The sequence below is a fragment of the Moschus berezovskii genome, chromosome 2 (genome assembly GCF_049115385.1).
Source record: "Moschus berezovskii isolate FMDL1 chromosome 2, NW_MosBer_1.0, whole genome shotgun sequence".
NCBI classification, from domain to species: domain Eukaryota; kingdom Metazoa; phylum Chordata; class Mammalia; order Artiodactyla; family Moschidae; genus Moschus; species Moschus berezovskii.
In genome coordinates, this window is record NC_142461.1 from 28741242 (window position 1) to 28758840 (window position 17599).

The window sequence follows — 17599 nt, forward strand, 5'->3', positions numbered from 1 at the left end:
AAGTCTTTTCAGAGGCTACAGCCAGACCACTCCCTGACTGGACCGCATTTACAAAACATGTGCAAACGCAGGCTAAAATAAGTATGAAACCAGTAAAAGGGAAGGAATTGGGGTTATTTGCTGCAGTGGATGGCAGCCTGTACATTGGAGCCCAGCCAGAAAAATGCCAGTTCCTTTTTGGCAAGCAGTCCATGTGTCCCAGTTCACAGCATGGAGTCCGAACTGTGGACTCAAACACTGCAGGACCCTCCACTACTGCCCTTGTTTTTGTTGTTTAGTCGCTAAATCACATTCGACTCCTTGCGACCCCATGGACCGCAGCACGCTAGTTTTCCCTGTCCTTCACCATCTCCCAGAGCTTGCTCAAACTCATGTCCATTGGTTCAATGATGCCATCCAACCATCTCATCCTCTGCCGTCCCCTTCTCCTCCTGCCTTTCCTTTCCTTCTCCTCTTTCCCAGCATCACAGTCTTTTCCAATGAGTCAGTTCTTCCCATCAGGTGGTCAAAATACTGGAGCTTTGCCTTCAGCATCAGTCCTTTCAATGAATATTCAGGGTTGATTTCCTTTAGGACTGACTGTTTTTATCTCCTTGCTTTCCAAGGAACCCTGAAGGATCTTCTCCAGCACCTTACTGCCTTGCCCTCCGATAAACCCCTGTTCTTCTAAAGGAAGCAGAACAGGGTTTTCTTGCTCTCTCCCCACCTAAGATGATGGAAAGCAACCCCAAGGCTTTGGCAAGGCGGGAAAAAGAGGTTCCAGGAGTGTATTCATGCACTTGACTTATGCTCTAAAAGGAGATGGATATGAGAAAGAGAAAAATGCTCATCTTTCCAGCCTTGGATGACTGGAAAAAACCAGGCACAGACCCAGAGGCAGCTTTTCTGAGAAGCTAATGAGGCCCCTTCTGAGGCTCTGGGATGGGGAGGAGGGCTCTAGAGAACTCACAAGCTTAATGATTTTATAAAGCTTGCAAAAGCATGACATTTTTGTATTTTTTTCTATAAGGAAGACTCCTCAGATAGCATAAACTTCAGGCCCTATAAAATCCAACTGCACTCCTATCCAGACCTGGGACTAGGCCAGCACCCTTCCTCCTATTTGCAGCATCCCCCCCTCCTCCACTGACCACAGGAACCTGAGGTTGGTGGAGGGAGGAGTGGGACCAGGGTGAAGACAAACAGACTAGAGGAAGAAGGAGCCAGGAAAGAGGGGCTTTCTTAAGCTCCCCACTCCCAAAAGGGCCTCCAAGGGTACTGGTGTGTGGCAAAGCAGAGCTGCTTCCCCAGGTCGTTTGGACTTGGAGCATAGTCAAGGCAGCAACCTGCAGTGAAACTAGGTCACTGGATTCAGCACCAGCTGACCACTTACGGGCTGGGTGACCTTGGGGAAGTTATATACCCATGTCAAAGGTGACCTTGACCCTTCTGTGCCACAATCCCCTTATTGGTCAAATAAAAGAGTAGCTACCTCACTAGACTACAAGGATTGAATGTGCATATGCATGTAAAATGCTTAAAACAGTGTGTGGGATATAAAAAATGCTCGATGGAGACTGTACCTTCCTACTCTTCTAAACGCTAAATGCACAGCCAAGATACTCTGTAAGTAATGCCAAAACCACTGTATGTTTTGGCACTCCAGTCGTCTCACAAATAGCGACACCACCTTCCTAAAACATCCACAGGCCAACTCCCCTCACCTCCTGTGTACTCGCTACACAAGCAGCAAAGACCTGTCCATCTTCCAGGGTCCTCCCCACTTCCTCTCACACAAACTGCCCTTTCTGGTGGTGGCCTCCTTTCTGCCATGATCAAGCCACGCTCCTCTCAGCCTCAAACCTCTGCTTGACCCCTTCAGGAACACCCTTCACCCTCCCCTCTAAATCCAAATCTCTGAATTACTCTGATACTCAGGTATTTCCTGCTTTTTCATTCTTGCAGTTAATGATGGACCTCTGGCTCAATAAACAGAGAATCTCTTTGTATTTCATGTTAATTATCGTCTGAACCTCAGCCAAAGAAAGAGAACACAAAAAGGAACGGGCTCTGTGGTGATAGTTACACATATCCCCTCATCACTGATTCATTCATCCATCCATCTAGCCCCGTGATGGTCATGGGCACCTGCCATGTGCTTACAGTCGACAAAGGGGCGCAGCATTAAAGAACAGTGAGCATCAGCACCACCTGAGGGACTTGTTCAAACACGGATTCCCAAGTGCGGGGTTGGCCTTGTGAATCTGCATTTCTAACAAGATCCCAGATGATTTGAACAATGCTCGTTTGAGATCACGCTCTGAGCAGTGTTGTCAAAGAAGGCAGTCCCCACCCAGTGCCTGATCAACGATGATTCCTAATTCACGGCCATCTCACACACACCCTTCACTTACCTCTGCATGACCGTCTGCCTGTATCAGGGCCTCTGCGCATGCTCTTTCCTCTGTAATATCCTTCAATCCCTCCCTGCAATGCTCCCCCTTCACCCACCATTACTTAGCAGGCCTGTCCTCATCAAAAAGTCTTTCCCACACCAATACACACACCCAGACACACCCAGACACACACACACACATGATATTCACTGTTTCTGCTCTCTATTTGTCTCTTCTATAAAACTTCCAGAATATCTCTCCCACTAGACTAGAAGCTTCATGACAGTAGGAACAATGTCTATTTCACTGTTCTATGTATCCCCAGTGCCCCGCACAGAGCCTTGACACAAAAATATGCTGACCTATTGACTAGTTTCTTCAACAAATACTTCATGAATGCTTACTCTGTGCTGGCACTATTCTAGATGCTGGGGATACAGCAGGGGTCAAAAATGAAAAACCCTCTATTCTTGGAGCATACATTTTCATGGGGGGACTAACAATAATCCATGACAATAATAAATAACTAAATTGTATAAAGTGATGTTGGGGCTTCCCAAGTGGGGCTAATGGTAAAGAACCCACCTGCCAATGCAGGAGACGTAAGAGATGCAGGTGCAATCCCTGAGTCAGAAAGAGCCCCTGGAGGAAGCCACGGCAACCCACTCCAATATTCTTGCCTTTTGAATCTTATGGACAGAAGAGCTTGGAGGGCTATAGTCCGTGGGGCCGCCAAGAGTCAGACATAACTGAAGCGACTTGGCACACACACAGTGTGCTATCAGGTGTTAAGGACTATAGAAAAAATAGAGCAGAGTGAGAGGAGCAGGAATGATTGATGAGGAACTCGGCTGTGGGGTGAGATTTTTAATTGGATGGTTTCAGAGGGGCGTTTAGGAAAGGTGACATTCGAGCAAAGAGTCAGCATTTCAGTGAGTCTGACATTTGGATGCTTTTGGAAAGAGCTTTCTAGCCAGGGTGAAGTCCCAGGACAGCCCCGTCCAGTAGAACTGTCTGTGATGGTGGGAACACCCCATCTGTGCACTGTCCAGGTACCAGAGTCACTAGCCACCTGGGGCTGGTGGGTATGGAACCGGGCGATTCAGTCCTTCAGTGCAATCATGGCAGGGATGCTGAGGGCAGGCACAGTGAAGGAGGCAGTGGGGGAAAGCCAGAGGAGAGGAGCTCAGAAAGGTAAGGCAAGTCATGGAGAAGGACCCCGCCAGTCATCACAAGGACTCTGCTCTTATTCTGAGTGAGATGGGAGCCATCAGAGGGTTCTGAGAAGAACGGTGATATGATTTATGTTTTAAAAGATTCCTCTGGCTTCTGTGTTAAGGATACACAGTAGGGGCTGAGGGTTGGTAGACACAGGCAGACAAGGTGAGAGGCTGGTGGGGGCGGGCAGGTCGAAGAGTATAATAGATCAGAGGAGGGTAGTGGCAGGTTTAGGAGGTGCTAAGTGTCAGGTTCTAAATATACTTTGAAGACTAAGCCCAAAGGACTTTCTGACAGATGCTGATTAAAGCATCTATTAAGCTCCCAATATATGCCAGACACTAGCTATGAACTTTTTCTAAGCCAGATTTACCCAAGAAATGTCACCCAGCTTTTGACTGGTATGAGCTTTTCCCAAGACAGATTGTGCTGCAGGACATTTCTCACTTGCAGTCTCCTACAATTTGGTCTTCAAACATTGCATCTTCAGCTCAGAGCCAATATAGGCTGTTGGCACAGGGAAATTTGTTGGTATTCTTATTCAGCCAGCATCATTCCACAGTACGCGCATTAAGAAAACAGATGACCCAAATCCTGCATAAATCCTTCATTCTCCTGTTTTATTCTCCTGTCCATCACCTCCTCGTTCATTCTTGAGATTCAGGTTTTGCATTCAAGGCTAGGTCAGCTTTCTGGAGGACTTACATCTTCCTCCTCTCACATCTGCCTGGTCTTTCTCCCGCGACTCGCACACACTTAGGATGGGAAATTGAGTCATCCGTCTTCTGTAACCATACGGATAAGATGTAGTCGTTCCCGTTGTTGGCATTGTTGTGCTTTGGAAACTAATTAAAACAATTAGTATTAAATACCGAAAACAATTAAGCTAATTGAAATAAAGCGTATGCAGTTTACCCCCTTGCATAGACGAGAAAATAATAATAATAACATGTGGCTAGATGTTGGCAATGCTGCCATTCTAGTGCCCAAATAAATCAGGGAATATGGGAGCTGAAGACGGAGGTGTATTAGCACCCAATCAGTTTACCGCGGCAAAGTGTTTCTCAGAACTATTTGGTTGGCTTCTGGGAGATTTCTTCTATATTGGAAAAAAAAGTGTTTCTGCCCAAATGTCTCTTTCAGGCTATAAACCAGCAGGCTATAAACGTGCTATTCCCCCTGCCTCTGACTCAACTCTCTGTCTGCAGCATCCAAAGACACTCAGAGGAGGGAGCAGCCTCCACAGGGCCCTCTGAAGATCTCTGTAAGTTCACCAGATCTCTAGGTGGAAAGGGCGGTTTGGGTTGTGGCTGGCAATTTTAGACTACATAGATAAATTCCAAATAGAAGGGAGAAGAATCGGGGGCAGGAAAAGGGAAGAGAAGCCACGGAGACCAGCAGAGAGTGTACAATGAATGCTGGAATTTGGTGGGTACACGTGCCAACAATCTCAACTAGAATTTGCTTCAGCAAAAAGTGAAATTACCTGGGAAGGATGAGCCGCAGGGAACAGAACCTCAGGGGTTCCCAAAGACTAAGCCCAAATAGTACTCCATCTGTCTGTCTGTCTATTTCTCATTTGGCACTAGCTCTGTGCTGGCCACACTCTGGCTGCAGAGAGGCCCTCTCTGTGTGGCAGGGAGCATGGAGGCTCCTGGTGCCAATCTAGCAATCCCAGTGAATGAAGAGAACTCATAACAAATGTCCATGTATCCCTTGTCTGTCCATGCCCACCCTTTGGACCAGTCAACAAGGCCAAATAAGGGATAGAATGGTTGATCAGATCCCTGTCCACAGACCTACTCCCTTCCACTTCCATCCCACCTCCAGCCAAATGGAGAAGCATAGGAAGAAAAAGTTTGCTGGAAGAGCAAAACAAATAATTACATGAGCCCAAGGCTAGGGTGCTAAAGAATCAGAATTTGATGGAGAGAGACTAGAGAGGGTATCACCTAGGGAAACAGACAAAGATATCTGAGACTTCATACAGTTCCAGTTTTTTGTAGTTCTACCATCTCACCATTTCTTTGTTGAACATTCAAAGAACGAGATCATCCACAGTAACAATTTCACTCCCCCAGAGCCCACCTCACCTGCAATCCACAGTTGCCTTGTATAAAATGAGGGTAGCAATGAACTAAACAGAAAATAGCCTTAAGAAGCCCAGTTTATTCTCCCTCTCATAACTGACCTGAATCATTATTCATTTTTCTGATAGACATTTGTTATTGGGGAGGATGAGGTGGTCACCCAATATCTAAATCCACTTTGATGTTTGGGAAATTTCTTACCTTATAAGCAGTGGTGTCCTGGTAAAACTTTAACAACCTGCTGAAAACAAGGGGGAGACCTAACTTGCAGTGTTTGCCCGTTTCTGTGGTGTAGATCCTCCTACAATGGCTGATTTCAGGGGAGCAAAGTGATGTCCCCAAATGCAGAATTGGGAAGAGAGGCGCCATGGCACAACATTATAGAGTATTTCCACCATCCAGATACAGAAGGCATCAAAAACTTCAGAAGCATTGAAAATAATAAAAGTAATAAAACAATTGCTGCTGCTGCTGCTAAGTCGCTTCAGTCGTGTCCGACTCTGTGTGACCCCATAGATGGCAGCCCACCAGGCTCCCCCGTCCCTGGGATTCTCCAGGCAAGAACACTGGAGTGGGTTGCCATTTCCTTCTCCAATAATTAGGAAGTGACAAATTTTGAGTATTTAATACCTTTGTTTCTAATATAATGTATTCCATTGAGTTTATATAATTTACTTTTTAACGGTTTTTTATGCTGAGATCAATATCACAACTAGGATATTGACCTTGACACAGCCAAGATACAGACCAGGATGACCCTTCATGCTGTCCTTTAATAGCCGCCCACTTCCTTCCTATCCACATCCTTTCTTTAACCCTTGCAAGTCACTAACTTGTTCCTTATTTCTGCAATTTGCTCACCTCAAGAATATTATATAAATGTCATCATACAGCATGTAACCCTTGGGGACTGGCTATTTTCACTCAACATCATGCCCTGGAGATACACACAGGCTGTATGTGTATCCAAATTTCATTCCTTTTCATTGTTGGCTGTTAGTCCAGTTTGTTTAACCATTCGGCCATTAAAGGGTGTATGGGTTGCTCCCAGTTTGGGGTTACTATGAGTAAAACTGCCATAAACATTTGTGTACAAGTTTTATGTGAACATATGTCTTCATTTCTCTGGGTTAAATGCCCAAGAGGGCAATTTCTAAGTCATATGATACTTGGATGTCTAAGTTTTTAAGAAACTGCCAAACTGTTTTTCAGAATGGCTGCTCCATTTTACCTTTCCACCAGTAACGTATGAGTGACCCAGTTTCTTCGTATCTTCATCAGCTTTTTGTGTTGTCATTATTTTTTTATTTTAGCCATTCTGATAGGTGTGCAGTGGTATCTTGCAATTTTAATTTGCATTTCCTTAAAAGTCAATAACACTGAACACCTTTTCATGAGCTTATTTGTCATCTGTATATTTAATTCAGTGAAATGTTTCTTTGTGTGTTTTGCCTGTTTTTTCAAATTGGGTTGTTTGGGATTTGCTGTTGAGTTTTGACAATTCTTTATATATTCTAGATACTACTCCTTTGTCAGATATGTAGTTTATAAATATTTTCTCCTAATCTGTAACTTATCTTTTCACCCTCTTGAGGTCTATTGCAGAGAATAATTTTAAAATTTTGATGAAGTCCAGTTTATCAACTTTTTTCCTTTATTCCATTGAGGAAATTCCCCTCTATTTCTATTTTTGAGAGTTTTGATCATGAACAGATATTGAATTTTGTCAAATGCTTTTTTCTGTATCAACTGATATAATCATGTGTTAACATAGGGGGTTATGTTGGTTAATTTCTGAATATTGAACCAGCTTTGTATCTCTGGAATAAACTTCAGTTGCTCATAATGTATAATTCCTTTTTTTTTTTTTGACTGTGCTGGGCCTTTGTTGCTGCCAGATTTTTCTGTAGTTGAGGTGAGTGGGGGCTACTGTCTAGGTGCAGTGCACAGGCTTCTGATTGGGGTGGCTTCTCTTGCTGCAGTGCATAGACTCCAGAGTACAGGCGCAATAGTTGTGGTACACGGGCTTAGTTGCTCCGTGGCATGTGGGATCCTCCCAGACCAGGGATTAAACCCATGTCACCTGCATTGGCAGACAAATTCTTTGCCACTGAACCACCAGAGAAATCCTTTAATTCTTTTTTATACTTCTGATTTATATTTGCAAATTCTTTAAAAAATATTTCTTTCATCATATTCATAAAGGATACTGGTCTTCAGTTTCATTTTATTTTATTTTTGGTCTTGGTATCAAGGTAGTAATTCATAAAATGAATTAGGAAGTGTTCTTTCCTCTTCTACTTTCTGGAAAAGATTATGTCAAATTGATGTTAATGTTTCTTTGACTACTTAGGAGAATTCTCCAGTGAAATGATCTGGGCCTGGAGATTTTTCATTCTGGAGTTGTTAAAGTAAGAATCCAGCTTCCTTCATAATTATAGGACAATTCAAATTATCTCTTTTATATTGAGTTATGATAGTTCATGTTTTTTGAGAAATGGTACATTTCACCTAACATAACTTGACACCTGACATCAGAATACACATAGATGTCAAGTTTATTGGGCTTCCCTTGTGACTCAGCTGGTAAAGAATCCACCTGTGATGTGGGAGACCTGGGGTCGATCCCTGGGTTGGGAAGATTTGCTGGAGAAGGGAAAGGCTACCCACTCCTGGATTCTGGCCTGGAGAATTCTATGGACTGTATAGTCTTTGGGGTCACAAAGAGTCGGACACGACAACGACTTTCACTTTGGGGCTTCCCTAATAGCTCAGTTGGTAAGGAATCCATCTGCAATGCAGGAGACCCTGGTTCAATTCCTGGGTCAGGAAAATCCACTGGAGAAGGGATAGGCTACCCACTCCAGTATTCCTGGGCTTCCTTTGTGGCTCAAATGGTAAAGAACCTACCTGGAATGTGGTACATGCAAACTTCTTCATTATGTTCCCTTATTAGTCTTTTAAAGTCTAGGGTGTCAGTAGTGACATCACCTGCCATTCCATGTAGCCGTAATTTGTGCCTTCCCTTTTTTTTTTTTTATCAATCTTCCTAGTGATTCATCAATTTTCTTGATTTTTTTTCAAATAACAAATTATTCCTTTTGCTGGTTTTCTCTATTGGTTTTTTGTTTGTTTGTTTTCATTTCTATTGATTTCTGCTCTTCATTATTTCCTTCCTTCCATTTGCTTTGGGTTTAGTTTGTCCATCTTAATTCTAGATTCTTGAAGTGGGAATTTAGGTTACTGATTTGAGGCTTTTCCTCTTTTCTAATGTATACATTTAGTGCTATAAATTTCTCTCTGAGCACTGCTTTAGCTGTGTCCCATGAATTTTGATATGTTATATTTTCATTTCATTCAATTTAGCATTTTTTTTTTACTTCACTGAGAATTTTTTGGTTTATGGATTATTTTAAAGAGTGTTACTTCATTTTTAAGTTTTAACTTTTCCTGTTATTTTCTTGTTGTTCATTTTCTAGTTTAATTCCGCTATGGTCAGAAAATAAATTCTGTATAATTTTGATTCTATTAAGTGCATTGCAATTTGCTTTATGGCCCAGGATATGGTCTATCTTTGTATAGTCTCCATGATCACTGGAAAAGAATGTGTATTCTGATGTTGTTGGGTTACTGTTCTGTAGGATTCACTTGACCTACTGGTTCATGGTGTTGCTGAGTTCTTCTGCATCCGTGCTTATTTTCTATCCATTGTTCTATCAGTTGCTGAGAAAGAAGTGTTGAAGTCTCCAGCAAGAATTGTGATTTGTCTGTTTCTCCTTTCAGTTCAGTTTTTGCCTCAAATATTCCATTGCTCTGTTGTTTGATGAATACACATTTGGGATTGTTAATACTCTTGATAGATTGACTCTTTCATCATTCTATCATCTTCCTCTCTGTCTCCTACTGATTGGCAACAAGGAAAGTTCCGACTCTCCACTAGGACCCCTCTGAAACCACCCCAACGGGAGGAAAAACGGGTTTCATTACTGCTATGTGGGGAGGAAATCCAGGCCCCCAACTTGGCCTCTATGACACCACCCCAGCAGGGGTGTTAAAGTGACTTGTTGGCTCCTTCTGGTGGCCCTTCCAGGGGCAACCATGGCAACAATACCAGGGAGGGCATCCACCACCAGGGGCTCAGACCAGGGCATGCCCAGTGGGGACAGCAGCATACTCACCAAACCTTTTCTGTGACATATCTTTGTGGTTCTGGTCAATATTGCTTCTGAGCTGCATTCTCCTACTTCCCTGGTGATTCTGTGGGTGGCTTTCCACAGCTCTATTTCTGCTTAAATTGGCTAAATCTAGCTTCCATCGGACGCAAGTAAGCATTCTGACTGATTGCACATTCCACTGGCTCTCAGCTGCAAACTGGGAAACAAAAACCTCAGCCTCTACCACAAACATCCTTATTGTTGCCTAGGAGAAATAATTTGGAGAGTAACTTATAGCTAACAGAGCAGTGGAAATTAACCCAGAAGGGGCTGCTGAGAGGGGCAGCTAGGAGCTCAAAGATACAACGATGGAACCCACTGACTTAGCTGCCAAATGCTCCCATGGGTTATTCTGATCCCCCACACAGTGAGCACGGACTTAATTATAGTCTCTCCCTTTGAGATGAGCAAGTGGGCATTGGACGGAATACACTAACTAGCCTGACCTTGTGAATAAGACAATCCCAGTGAGCTTAAAATCGTATGCTCTCTTCACTCCTCCCCCGCCCACACCATTGAAGACTCACTCACTGGTTAGAAGGAAGACTTTACATCCTTGAAGGTGGCTTTTGTGCATAAAAAAGATCACTCATAGTTTTACTTGGGTCCTGAAAATTAGAATTTTATTTACTAAATGTGTAGATTCAGAAATAAATGGTTCTTCCTTAAGCAGCTTTTAAAAAAAAATCAGCTTAGGAATCTTATTATCCTATTTATAAGTCTAGCAAATATTAACAATTACTTTGAGAGGGCTTTTGATTAATGTTTAGTCCCATTTATACACTTAGTTAATTAAACCTCTTTAACATTTTAAGCAGCGTTTATAAATTTAATATATTCAGTTCCTTTTCAAGTAATTCATCTGACAAACCTTCCTGAGTAGTAAAGTGACTCTTATAGATTTAATAAATTAAGCATACAAAAAATGGTCAGGTTTAAATTCTCTTAAATTTCCAATCTATATGTAAACTTAGATTTCATCTTAATATCACAAATCTCAATCAATCATCCCAGTGAAATACAAAACAGGAACCAAAATCTCTTTAAAACTGCATGAATATAAAGTATCATTGCTATAGACTTAATGTCTGTGCCCCCCTCAAATTCACAAGTTGAAGTTCTTGTGCCCAAAGTGATGCTATTAATAGGGGCCTTTGGGAGATGATTTTTCCAGTGGTCATGTATGGATGTGAGAGTTGGACTGTGAAGAAAGCTGATTGCCGAAGAATTGATGCTTTTGAACTGTGATGCTGGAGAAGACTCTTGAGAGTCCCTTGGACTGCAAGGAGATCCAACCAGTCCATCCTAAAGGAGATCAATCCTGGGTGTTCATTGGAAGGACTGATGCTAAAGCTGAAACTCCAATACTTTGGCCACCTCATGCGAAGAGTTGACTCACTGGAAAAGACTCTGATGCTGGGAGTGATTGGGGGCAGGAGGAGAAGGGGACGACAGAGAATGAGATGGCTGGATGGCATCACCGACTCTGTGGACATGAGTTTGAGTGAACTCCGGGAGTTGGTGATGGACAGGGAGGACTGGCGTGCTGTGATTCACGGGGTTGCAAGGAGTCGGACACGACTGAACGACTGAACTGAACTGAACTGAACTTGGGAGATGATTAGGTCGTGAGGGTGGAGCCCGCATGAATGAAGTTAGTTCCCTTATGAAAGAGACCCCAAAGATCTTCCTTGTCCCTTCTGCCATATGAGAACACAACAAGAAAACAGATGACCAATTTGCAACAACATGGATGGACCTGGAGGGTATTAAGCTTAGTGAACCAGATCAGACAGAGAAAGACAAATATTGTATGCTCTCACTTGTAAGTGGAATCTAAAAAATAAAACGAATGAATAACTGTAACAAAACAGAAACAGACAAATGGATACAGAGGACAAACTAGTGATTACCAGGGGGAGATGGGTAGGGGAGAGACAAGATGTGGGAAGAGGTACAAACTACTAGATATAAAATAAGTATGCTACAAGTATATAATACACAGCACAAGGAATACAGCCAAGTTTATAATAAGTTTAAATGGGGTATAATCTATAAAACTATTGAATCATTATGTTGAACACCTGAAATTAATATAATATTGTAAATCAACTACAAATCGATTTTTTAAAAAAGACTACTGCTATCTGTGACCCAGGAAGTGGGCCCTCACCAGACACCAAATCTGTAGCACCTTGATCAGGGACTGCCCAGCCTCCAGAAGGGTGAGAAATAACTTTCTGTTGTTTATGAGCTATGTGCTGCTGCTGCTAAGTCACTTCAGTCGTGTCCAACTCTGTGTGACCCCATAGACAGAAGCCCACCAGGCTCCCCCGTCCCTAGGATTCTCCAGGCAAGAACACTGGAGTGGGTTGCCATTTCCTTCTCCAATGTGTGAAAGTGAAAAGTGGAAGTAAAGTCTCTCAGTCGTGTCCGACCCTTAGCGACCCCACGGACTACAGCCTACCAGGATCCTCCATCCATGGGATTTTCTAGGCAATAGTACTGGAGTGGCTTGCCATTGCCTTCTCCGTTATGAGCTATGTAGTCTGTAATATTTTATTATAGTGCCCTGAATGGGCTAAAATAATAATATATGAGCAAATTCTTTGAACTGGAGAATAGTAACACTACTAGTTTTGATTCTCTTAAACAACTGTGTGCTGAATTTTTAATTTTCCCTGGGCTACTAAAATGTCTATGCATAAGGGAGGTAATTTCCTTTCTTCTGAGGTTGTGAATTAATAAGACTGCATCTTCACTGGACAGATGACTCTAGGGACTGGTCAAGCCCTATATGTAGTCTCTAATTTTCTGATTTAAAGGTGGAGGTAGCCAGGACTTCCCTGGTGGTCCAGTGGTTAAGAATTCGCCTGCCAATGCAGAGGACACAAGTTCCATCCCTGGTCCAGGAAGACTCCACGTGCCCAGGGACAACTAAAGCCTGTGCATCGTAACTGCTGAAGCCTGAGTGCCCTAGAGCCTGTGCTCTGCAAAACAGAAACCAGCACAACCAAAGAGCAGCCCCACTCACCATAGCGAGGGAAGACCAGGGCACAGCAGCAAGGACCCAGGAGAGCCAAATGACTAAAGAAATAAACATTTTTTAAAAAATAAAACATTGTTTTGCAACCCCGTGGACTGTAGCCTATCAGGCTCATCTGTCCATGGGATTTTCCAGGCAAGGGTACTGGCATGGGTTGCCATTTCCTTCTCCAGGGCATCTTCCCAGCCCAGGTGTCCTGCATTGCAGGCTGACCCTTTACCATCTGAGCCACCAGATGGTAGTATTTTATAGTAGTATAGTATATTTCATAGTAGTATTTTATATCTCATAGGGAAGCCTTTTTTTAAAAGATAGAAGTAGCCAAAGAGATCACCCCATTAGATACAAGTGATTGATCACTGGTTTTCAAACCAGAATCCAGTCCATAACCCCCATCCAAGACCCACATCTGATTTTATATTTGTTTGTTTGTTAAATGTTAAAGTCTCTACTGAATTTGTTACAATATGGTTTTGGTTTTCTGGTGGCCAGGCATGTGGGATCTTAGCTCCCCAACCAGGGATCAAACCTGTACACCCCGCACTGGAAGGTGAAGTCTTACCACTGGACTACTAGGGAAGTCCCCTGATTTTGTATTTGCTTAACTCAAGGGGCTTCCCTGGTGGCTCAGCTGGTAAAGCATATACCTGCAATGCAAGAGACCTGCGTGGAGAAGGTCCCCTGGAGAAGGGAATGGCTACCCACTCCAATATTCTGGCCTGGAGAATTCCCTGAACTATATAGTCCATGGGGTCACAAAGAGTCAGACAGGACTGAGCTACTTTCACTTTCATTATGTGTAACTGTATTTTTTCATATAACTCTAAAGAACCCTACATTCTTCCCATATGCTTCTTATCCTCTGGGACTGCATAATTCTTATGGATATTAAACTTTGGTGTAATTTAATTCTGGTTATCTCTCAGAGCTTTGTCTGATTATTGTTATAACTCACAAGGTCATTCTTCAAGGTCATCGCTCAGCCCCATCCTCTCACCCTACCTTACCCACTTTAGTCCCTGGGTTCCTAATTCTCCAGGGAGTGGAAAAGCAGGCTCCTCTCAAGATCTATGCTCCTTTCTACCTGGCAAGGCAAAGGAAAACATTCTTAAGCTTAGTACCTTCTCTCAGAGATTGCCTGGAGTTACAATGGCACTACAGCCTCCTGCTTCCCACCTTCTTGGAGCAGGCATTGCAATGGCCAAGGTCTCCTGGAAGAACAAGGTCCACACCCAGAGACACTAGAACAAACCCCTAACCTCCCAGAAAGGTGAGGGAACATTACCAAGTCACCAACCAGTGCCTGAACTAAGGCTACAACCCAGGACTCCCAACTCCCAGCTCTGTGCTCTGACCACTCAACCACAATGCCCTCAACAAAAGCAAAGTCAGCCAAGACAGGAAGGAGCTCAGAGATCAGAGCCCCAACCAGCCCAAACATTACAGCCCTTTCAGTTGCTTGATAAACAGCATCAAAATAGGCATGGTTCCTGCTGTTTCTAAAATAAAAAAGTCACTTGGTGACTGAAAATAAATGTATATACCAGGTATTTGTATTTTCATACTAGGGAAAAGCAATAATAAGAAATTATTTTCAGCTATGGTAAGAATATGGGGGCAGGGCTGCGCCCCAAGGAGCAGGGGCTGAAGGAAAGAAAACAGGGAAAGAGGGTGGCCTCCAGGAGTCCCAGCCTTGGGGAAAGCCTTTACAGAAGAGCCTTGTACAAAAGCCAGATTTTCTTTCTTGGCTGCACTGGGTCTTCACTGTGGTACACGGGTTTTCTCTAGTTGTGACAAGCATGGGCTTCTTTGCACTTCTCTAATTGTGGCACGAGGGCTTGGCTGTAGCATGTGGGATCTCAGTTCCCAAATCAGAGACTGAACCCACATCCCCACACTGGAAGGTGGATTCTTTACCACTGGACCACCAGGGACGTCCCCTCCAAAAGCCAGAGTGAAGATGCTCTGGTCCCTCCATTATTAGCATTTTGAAGAACCACTGGTGGAGCAGGAACAGGACAGCTCAGATGGAACTTGAACCTTCCTGCTGGTTCAAACCCCAGCTTGTCTCCTATGACTCCTGGAGCTTCTGGCAGCACTTTCTCTTTCCCATCAGCCTGGTATGCAGACTGGCCAACATCTCCCCCACCAGCTGGCTGGGAAAGAAAGCCACAGTGCCTCTTTGGATTTGGAGGGCATTATTACCAACAGACACAGAGAAAGTGATGCTGTAATCGAAATTAACAAACATAAAATATCAAAACATTCTCAGAATTCTTTAAAAGTTCTACTGCTGTCACCCTTGGCTATCACTGGATCCTCAGTAGGGCAGTATCCTTGACCTCTTGGCCTTTCGTTCTCTGCCACTTGCTATGCCCTGAGCACCCTGTGGCCAGGCATTGTTTTGTTGTTAAGGGTACAAAAAAAGCTAAGGATGGGTCTCTGCCCATCTTATGGCAGAGAAGGGAGACAGACAAGTACAAGTCATGGGGCTAGGGTGGGAGAGGTGCCACAGTAGGCACGTCCAAGAGAGTGAAAGTGTGACTCTTTGTGTCAGACTCTTTGTGGCCCCATGGACTGTAGCTCACCGGGTTCCTCTGTCCATGGAATTCTGCAGGCAAGAATATTGGAGTGGGTTGCCATTTTCTTCTCCAGGGGATCTTCCCAACCCAGGGACTGAACTCAGGTCTCCCACATTGCAGGCAGACTCTTTACTGACTGAACCACGTCAAGGGAGTCTCCAAAGAAAGTCTTGTCAAACACCTTATGATACCACTTACATGTGGAGTCTAAGAAAAGGCTACACACGAACGTATTTACAAAACAGAGATAGACTTATAGATGTATTGACAGAAAACAAACTTGCTACTGGGGGGTAGGGGCAGAGGAGGGGTGAATCGAAAGATTGAGACTGACACACACTACTGTATATGATGAAAGAGATAACTAATAAGGACCTAGGATATAGCACAGGGAACTTTGCTTAAACTGTGCAATGACTTACCTGGGAAAAGACTACACTCCAATTTTTTTTTAAAAAGTCGTTTCACCAACTTATGGTTGCCCGGTGCGGGGGCGGGGAAGAGATAGTTAGGGACTTTGGGAAGGCCATGTACACACTGTTATATTTAAAACAGATAACCAACAAGGTCCTACTGTGCAGCACATGGAACTCTGCTCAGTGTTACTTGGCAACCTGGGTGAGAGGGGCGTTTGGGGGCGAAAGGATACATGTACATGTATGGCTCAGTCCCTTAGCTGTTCACCTGAGACTCTCACAACACTGCTTGTTAATCAGCTCTACCCCAATACAAAATTAAAAGGTTTTTTTTTTAATTAAAAAAAAAGTCTTTCTGGCTTACTTCACTCTGTATAATTGGCTCCAATTTCATCCACCTCATTAAAACTGATTCAAATGCATTCTTCTTGATGGCTGAGAAATACTCCATTGTGTATATGTACCAAAGCTTTCTTATCCATTCATCTGCAGATGGACATCTAGGTTGCTTCCATGTCCTGGCTATTATAAACAGTGCTGCAATGAACATTGGCGTACATGTGTCTCTTTCAATTCTGGTTTCCTCGGTGTGTATGCCCAGGAGTGCAATTGCTGGATCATATGGCAGTTCTATTTCCAGTTTTTTGAGGAATCTCCACACTGTTCTCCAAAGTGGCTGTACTAGTTTGCATTCCCACCAACAGTGTAAGAGGGTTCCATTCTCTCCACACCCTCTCCAGCATTTATTGCATGTAGACTTTTGGATAGCAGCCATTCTGACTGGCGTGAAATGGTATCTCATTGTGGTTTTGATTTGCATTTCTCTGATTATGAGGGATGTTGAGCATTTTTTCATGTGTTTGTTAGCTATCTTTATGTCTTCTTTGGAGAAATGTCTGTTTAGTTCTTTGGCCCATTTTTTGATTGGGTCACTTAGTTTTCTGGAATTGAGCTGCAGGAGCTGCTTGTATATTTTGGAGATTAATCCTTTATCAGTTGCTTCATTTGCTATTATTTTCTCCCATTCTGAAGGCTGTCTTTTCACCTTGCTTAGAGTTTCTTTTGCTGTGCAGAAGCTTTTGATTTTAATTAGGTCCCATTTGTTTATTTTTGCTTTTATTTCCAATATTCTGGGAGGTGAAGTAAGCCAGAAAGAAAAACATCAATACAGTATACTGACGCATATATATGGAATTTAGAAAGATGGAAACCTGAAACCTGTGTACGAGACTGCAAAAGAGACACAGGTATATAGAACAGTCTTTGGGACTCTGTGGGAGAGGGTGAAGGTGGGATGATTGGGGAGAATGGCATTGTAGCATGTATATTATCATATGTGACCAGTCCAGGTTCGACGCATGATGCAGGATGCCTGGGGCTGGTACACGGGAATGACATGGAGGGAGGATATGGGGAGGAGGGAGGTGGGAGGGGGGTTCGGGAGGGAGAGCACATGTACACCCGGGGCGGATTCATGTCAATGTATGGCAAAACCAACCAATATATTAATGTAAGGTAATTTGCCTCCAATAAAATAGATTTTAAAAAAAATTAAAAATAAAAAAAAAGTCATTTTGAATGCTCCTCAATGCTCCCCTCTCCCTCCCTCTGTCATTCCAGAAGCATCCAGCACCCCCGGTCCATCTCCAGCTGTCCCA